An 8392-nucleotide genomic window follows, 5' to 3' on the forward strand; every position below is an offset into this window, starting at 1 on the left:
TTTATAAAATCTGGACATTGGTATGTATTAAAATTCCTTCAATCAGCAAAACATTGTTTATATTCCCTCAATGAATAAAGGACTTCATATGACTTTGTGTCTTCAACTGAGGCGTTACCTTCATAAAAGAACAAAATAGGAGGTAAATTGATAGAAGTAGAATCATGAGCTTCTAATTGTGCAAGACAGCATGCTGAGTGCTTTACATAGAGCATCAAAATTGATTTCGCCAAAACTCTATTAAGTCAGTATTGCTATCTACATGTAGAGAAAAAATTACTAAAATATATGGTTGGGACAGAATGTTAACATCTATGTTACAAAGCTGAAAAAAAAAGTGAAATAATACAGGTAGACAGAGTTTTATAAGATGAAAGATGAATGTGCAATTAGTGAATCTAGGAAAGTCCAGGTTGCAAACGCTAGAACTTTCAAAAGTCCCTTACTTGAGGTTGGAAATAAAATAGCTCAGAATAAATCAAGGTAATAAGAATTAGGAAATTGATTCTTATCCTGAATATCTTTGCTCATTCAGCTCCAAACTTTGAATTCTTCCTTGGAACTAAAAATAGCATTCTATACAGTCATGGCTTATTCTATCTAGTAAACATCTTTGAATTAATCTTACTGAGAGTCAATTGAGAATTGGATGTTACTCCTTATGCTCTCTAACATGTCTGCTTTGGCCTTCAGATCTTTTTTCTAAATTAATGAAGTGTTCACTTTCACTTTCACCTCATCATGCTTAAGCCTCTCTTGATTTTCTGCCAAGTAAGAAATATTAATTTGCCGGTACCAATTTTTTTGTTTTGAAAGAATCTCCATTAATTTTTGAGTTCATGTTTATTAGTATATACAATTTTTTCACAAATAAAGATTTAACTTATATTCTTAAAAGGAAAGTTAAGTATATGAATAATAAAATATTAAAGATATGACCTAAAGCTGAAAAATATATTACTGTCCAATAATTTTCTTTATATATCATTATAAAATAATCAATTTCATAGTCTAATGAACTTAAAAACATTTTCAATGTGAAATGAAGTTTAAACTGTAGTTAGAAGTTTAAAATTATTTGAAAACAAAATTTGTTTCTTTTGGTTACATGACCTAGAGAGAGTGTTTTGAGAAATATTCATCTTGATAAGTAAATTAACATAACTATAGGACAGAGGTTCCCAGACATCTGTCTTTAAATCGGTGCATGGGAACAGAAGTGAAATGTGTCCCTACAAAGCTTAGAAGAAAGACTACCTACGAGAATTAAATCCTAAAATTAGAATTTGTTCTCGAATATGGAATTTGAAGGTATGTGGGGAAACATAGAATGGAGAGATAAGCAGTGAATATAGCAAGAAGAGTATTAAAAGCCAAGCAGCAGAGTTTAACTTTATTATGAATCTTATTAAGCACAGGCGAGACATAGTCATTTGTATGTCAACACTGTATAGTAAATGAATAAATGAATGAATGAATGCATTTTATTTGTTCAGGTTTCTATCATTTAGCTGCTCCTCCTAATTGAGCACTCATTCCCTATTATGAATAGTATTGGTGGAAACCACTGCCCACAACAAGATGTGGTTAACACATGCAATGGAATATTACTTAGCCACAAGAAAAGATGAAACACTGACATTTGGGACAACATGGATAGATCTTGGGATAATCATCCTAAGGGAAAAGTTGAGAACCATATAATTTCACTTATATGTGGAATACAAAACTGAAAACAATAAATGAACAAGACAAATAAACAAAAACTCATAGACACAGATAACAGGCGGAAAGTGGGTAGTGGGGTGGAAGATAAGGGTAAATGGGATCAAATATATGGTGACAAAAGGAGATTTGACTTTGGGTAGTGAACACACAATGCAATATATATATGATGTATTATTGAATTATATACTTGGAACCTAAGTAATTTTATTAACCAATGTTACCCTAATAAATTTAATTTTAAAAATGTAATCCTACTGTGTGATTATCCTTGGCTTGACAAAGCAGATTCACCAGACTGGGGCTTTGACTGTCAATATAAAGTCATAAAGATATTGGGGTATTTTGGATACACAGCCACTATGTCATTAATATAGGTTGCAACTAGGTAGGAAAATAGCAGTGATGACATACTGGCTAGAATACTGATATACTGGCTACTTGAAATGAAACCAACAAAAATCCAAGAAAAAGATTCTGAACAAATCCCGAAAGGACATGTAGATAGTTACTTGTCAGATGCATCTGAACCTGCCCAAGACTTCAGCAATAATGATCCAGGAACAGAGACAGAGTTAGCTGGCAAGCCATGGATCTGCTTTTGCTGCTAATTTAATGGTGGAGATGGCTACATGTGAAAACATGTCAAAAGTTCTTCATCTTATCTTTTGGTACCTTAATTCAGAGGTATCTAGAGGTGCAAGTAGCTAATCTAATATATCCACAGTGCTGGGTACAGTACCCCTGGCTTCTTCAGGAGTCTATCTGGCCTGATGAAGTTTTGCCTAGGTATCCATGTCCTGATAAGACCCAAGGACAGAAGGTGGCTGCTGAGAAATAGGTTTTGCAGAGACTGATAGGAGGCCTGACAGATATTGTAGTGGAAATTCTTGGGGTGAGCAAAATGCCAACTGAGCTGAAGTGTAGCCTCAGAGTCACAACAGCAACTCTTTATCAACAGGCATCTGATTTACTACTTTTGGGACATCATCCTATAATTATTGTATCTCAGTGCTTCTAACATAAGTATCTCTGCCTAAAATACTTCAGGCAACCCAGAAAAGATTGGTGTCTCTACTTAGCTATAGATCATTCTCCCAATCTTTGAAGGCTGGGAAAGGAGAGTTACTCTGCCATCAAGAGACCAGTCAGAAAACTTGAACCCTTTGAACTGGGCTGTAGCTCAGAAGGCCAGATTTCAGTGGTACAGTTCTCACTCCTTGTTCTACTCCATTTGTAGCAGGTAACGGGGTAAAATATGTATCAATAGCATGCATATTTATTTCTATAACTTTAAAATAAAGTATGTATGACATTGCCTGCTTCTTTTGCTGCTGAGTAGTTTTGGGTTATGACCATTTTTCTATCCATAGTTCTTTAGTTTCCTCCATTTATTTTGTAATGTCTCTAACACTTATATTCAATTATTTGTTATTTAAGCTAGCCAGGTTCATGTAATTAAGAAACCTGGTTGATTTAAGGGTTTTGAGCAGAAGAATGACCAAATTTGTATTTAAGAAGTTTTGAAATTCAGGCTGAACTGAGATAGACTGAAACTGAGTCAGGTCCATGACATCAGCACATAAGCAGTGGCATTTGGGGAGGGGAAAAGGATGACTTTTTGTGTGATTGTATGTCTACTCTACCTGTCTATTGTCTACCTATTTTTTGATAAACTCTATTAGATTTTAAAATGGGAAATATTTTCTATGATCTATCATCAACCATATCTGATAGCAGTTGAGGCACATAGTACACAATATGTTGTACATTTAGTCATTCACTTAAAGTTTTAATATGGTCATTGAATCACTAGATTACTAAAGAACTCACACATTATTGGTACACAATTTGTGAAACCATGGCCTGAAATGTATGGTAAAATAGTAAGGATGTCTTTATAATTTTAGGGACTTACATTTAAGTTTCTATTTAAAAGAGTGGCGTGTGTGTGTGTGTGTGCGCGTGTGTGTGTGTGTGAACACACACATATGTAGGTATTTAAGAATATTATGTTACTACAGAAAAGTATGAAAGGAGAATAGCCTTCAGGGACCTAAAAATAGTCATAAGTGAATGATTCTGTTCTTAAGAAGCAAGATAAGACCATGAGCTATGGAATTTTTTCCTATGGAGAATATCCCTATGTAATACTCTTCGTAACTATGGTGGGAAATCTTTATATACTAAAGAAAATGCATTTTTCATGCTTTCAGTATAAATGCTGTTTGGGATGTTGCTATAAATCAGAGTCTTGGTTGTCTTTTTTTCTTCTATAACACACAAGAAGTAATGAACAAAAGTGAGATTCTCTTCAATGGGCACATTCAGGTTTATATACTACATCTCTTAATGAACTATAACTCTTCTTCAAAGAAACCATATCCAAATATACATTCCTAAGAGTGACATTATTATGAGAAAAACTTGTTTATCTATTATCTATCTATCATCTATCATCTGTCATCTCTCCTCTCTCTCTCTACCTGTCTATTGTCTACCTATTTTTTGATAAAAATAATATATTCATTTGACATTCAAATAAAACAGAATTTTTAATGATAAAAACAGTAGTTACATGTCCACACTTTAATGTTCTCAATCTCTCTGTTTAAAGTCAACCACATTCAAGTGTATGTCATTGCTTGTTTTTTTTTTTTTTTATTTACTCTTATAATTTTAATAGTAATTTGGTAGGGTTATGTGACAAAAGTCCAAAATATTGATCATAATTCTCTAATTTTTAAAAGATTTTTATTAAAATATAGCTAATGTACTATATTACATTAGGTTCAGGTGTACATCATAGTTATTCAACATTTATATACCTGAAGAAGTGATCAGTTTAAGTATAGAAATCATCTAACACTGTACAATACTATCACAATATTATTGAATATATTCTCTATGCTGTACACTACATGTCCATGACTTACTTGTTTTATACTCAAAAGCTTGAAACTCTTATTCCTCTTCACCTTCAGCAACTTTTTGATTTTTCAATTACAGTTTACATTCAACATTATTTAAATTAGTTTCAGGTGTACAACGTAATGGTTAGACATTTATATAATTTTCGAAGTGAACCCCTAACTAGTCTAATACTCACCTGGCACATAGTTACTATAATATTATCGACTATATTCCTTATGCTGTACTTCAAATTCTGTGACTGTTTTGTGACTATCCATTTCTATTTCTTAACATTTCACCTTTTGCACCCAACCTCCCAACACTCCTCCCGTCTGAGAATCAACATTTTGTTTTCTGTATCTATGAGTCTGTTTTTGTTGAGTTTGTTATTTTGTTTTTTAGATTCCACATATAAGTGAGATCATATGTTATTTGTGTTTCTCTGTCTGGCTTATTTTTTCCCCAGCTTCATTGAAATATAATAAATAATTTGTTGCTCATATTTTCATTATACAAGTTAATGAGTTTTCTTTTCAATTATGGTTGGCATACAATAATATATTAATTTTAGTTGTACAGCATAGTGATTAGAGCTCAAGCGATCACCCCACCAAATCTAGTACTCCTCATCCCCTTTACATATTTATTACAACACTGTTGACTGTTTTCCTTATGTTACACTTTATATACTCATGATTATTTTGTAATTATCCATTTGTATTTCTTAATCCCTTTGTCCTTTTTCATTGTCCCTGCCCCCAATCTCCCATCCTATCTAGTAACCTTTAAAATATTCCCTGTATCTATGAGGTTTTTTTTCCCCATTTTTGATGTTATTGTTTATTTTGTTCTTTAGATTCTACATGTACATGGAATCAGGTAGTATTTGTCTTTCTCTATCTGATTTACTTCATTCAGTGCAATACCTCCTAGGACCATGAGGCAATATCTTTTTCTGTGCCCTTCCTTTTAGTCTGTGTGTCTTTTAATCCGAATTGCCTCTTGTAGGCAGTATATGTAATGGTCTTGTTTTCTTATCCATTCAGTCACCCTATCCTTTGGTTAGAGCACTTAATTCTTTTCCATTCGAGGTACTCATTGATAGATATGTAGTTACCACCACTTTTTATTCATGATTTTGATATATGTTTTTTCTTCTTAAAGAAGATCTTCAAACCTTTCCTATAATACTGGCTTGGTGATGATAAATTTCTTTAGCTTATCTTTGTCTGGGAAGCTTTTTATCTGTCCTTCAACTCTAAATGATAACTATGTGGATAAAGTATTCTTGGTTGTAGATCCCAGGTTTTTATCACGTCGAATATTTTTTGCAGAGCCCTTCTGTCCTGCAAAGGTTTTTTTGAGAAATCAGCTGCCAGTCTTATGGATGCTCCCTTATAGGTAACTATCTGCTTTTCTCTTGCTGCTTTTAAAATTCTGTCTTTGTATTTAAACTTTGCCATTTTGATTATGATGTGTCTTGGTGTGAGTCTCTTTGAGTTCCTCTTTCTTGGGACTCTGTGAGTGTCTTGAGATTGTATATCTATTTCCTTCACCAGATTAGACAAGTTTCCTATCATTATTTCTTCAAATAGCTTTTAAACTTATTGTTCTCCCTCTCCTCCTTCAGATATCCCTATTACATGAATGTTTTTACATTAATTTTGACCCAAACACTCCTAAATTATTATTATAATTTGGCTTCTTTTTTTCATGTTGTTCTGATTGAGTGTCCTTGGCTTAACCACCCTCTATATTGGTAGTTATATCCTCTTTTTTGTCCATTCTGTTAATTATCTCTAATGTACTCTTCATTTTGATAATGCATTCTTCATTTCTGACTGCTTCCTTTTTATAATTTCCATTTCCATTTTTATATTTTTTATCTCTTTTTTAAAGTTCTCACTGAGTTCATCTATACTTCCCCTAAGTTCAATGAACATCTTTACAACTGGTATTTTGAACTGTGCATCTGTTAAATTGTTTGACTCTATTATTCCTGGATCTCTGTTCTGTTCTCTCATATGGTTTCTGCTTATTTTCCTTTTTTGATTGTCTTTATGTGTCTGTTTCTATGTACTAAGCAAAGCTCCTAAGTCTCCTGGTCTTAATAGCATGGCTTTGTGTAGTAGGTGTGCAGCAGCACAATTCTGAGAAGGGTTCAATAGCATGCCAAGTTTAGCCCCAGCCTGAGTCCCTCCAGGGCCACCTATTAAAATTCAGCAAGCAATCTACAGTTGTTATGCTTATAGTTGCCTCAAGAAGCCTCGCCAGAACCCTCAGTCAGCTGCCACTGGTGTGAGTCTTGGAGCTTGCTCAGCAAGTTGCATAGGACTCACTGACTTGCCAAGGACACAACTGGATGTGGCCTGGGTAGCGAAGTAAGTTGCGAAGAAGAGGAATTTCAGGAAATCCTCTGGGTGGAGCAATCTCTGTTATCCAGTTTGATAATGTCTTAGCTATAGCAGTGCTATATCCACACACTGGGAGGGGGAGGGCTCAGGGACAATTGATACTGCCAACACTTCTGCCCAGGAGAAAGCTTTGCCTCCAGCCCTTGCTCCAACAACTCAGCATCCCTTGCATTGACCGGGCACTGGTGCTTCGAGCAAGCAAGTCCATCAATGTGGAAGTCCGGTCATGGCCCAGCCCCTTTAAGAGATGTCTGCAGCTGCCAGCTGCCACTGCTACAGCTTCTGTCTCACTGAGCCACTGGGACAGCCTCACATCTTTGCCCCCTTCTACCTCTTACCTGTTGCTGGTTGATTTCTTATTTCTCTCCCTAGTTTAGGACTTCTGTTCATCTAGACCGAGGTGACTGTTTGCCTTCTGCTCCGTGTTTCTGTCACAACTTTGAATGTGGTCGCAAGAGCAGATGAACAAAGCCACTATCATCTATGCCCTTTTGTCCGGTCTCTCCTCCCACTTTTTAAGTGAATGATCAAAAATGTCACTATGTTCACTTTTCTTAGTTATTAAAGGTTGTAATTCATCTGAAACCTGATAATACAAGAGCACATTCTGAGTCCAAATTTAAGAAATGATAACCTGTAAATTCGACTGTGATTCTTTGATCCCCTACATGTTGGCATAGCCCACATTATTAGAATAAGTCATATAGATATATATGTATGAGTCATATATATATGTATATGCATACCAAATGCTTCCAATGAATATATGCATTTTCTATGATTCATACATTATGCACTGTCTTCCTTTCATGCCTCCATTTATGATTCTTTATTTGGGCATACTCACCTTTATTTCACTAAATAATCTGTCCATTTGAGGCCAAAATTAGTTCTCTTCTATAGAACTTCATTTGGCTATACAGATGTGCTAGATACTTTACTTTCTCTATAATCTTTTAATAATAGTATTAATAAAATCACATATTTATTATTACAATTACTTTTAGATACTCAATAGTTAAGAGAGATACATAGTATCTCTTATCCTTTAGTCTTCACAACAATATGTGAGCTCAAAATCAGTGATCTCATGTATAGATGAGGAAATCGAAGCATGCAGAGATTTTAAAAGTTTCTCCAGGTCGTATAGTTCTGTCATTCCAGGGCTGAGATTAGGGTTCAGCTTAGCTTGTCCTCAAAGTCTGAAGTTGATATATTCGGTAACCCTTTGCTGACGCTAATTTACCTCAAACTCTGTGTTGCCTTTCTATTAGACAAAATATACTAACAAAATCATACTCTGATTTCTGATAAATTGTCTAATATTTCTGAACTCCATA

The 8392-nt window shown here is 34.4% G+C and overlaps 1 pseudogene; it reads left to right on the forward strand.

Moving 5' to 3' along the window:
* Window positions 1-370: 370 nt before the first annotated feature.
* Window positions 371-2807, forward strand: LOC105294466 (annotated as a pseudogene).
* The last annotated feature ends 5585 nt before the right edge of the window (window positions 2808-8392 follow it).

Source organism: Pteropus vampyrus, unplaced genomic scaffold, assembly GCF_000151845.1.
Source record: "Pteropus vampyrus isolate Shadow unplaced genomic scaffold, Pvam_2.0 Scaffold87, whole genome shotgun sequence".
In the NCBI taxonomy this organism is placed as follows: Eukaryota; Metazoa; Chordata; class Mammalia; order Chiroptera; family Pteropodidae; genus Pteropus; species Pteropus vampyrus.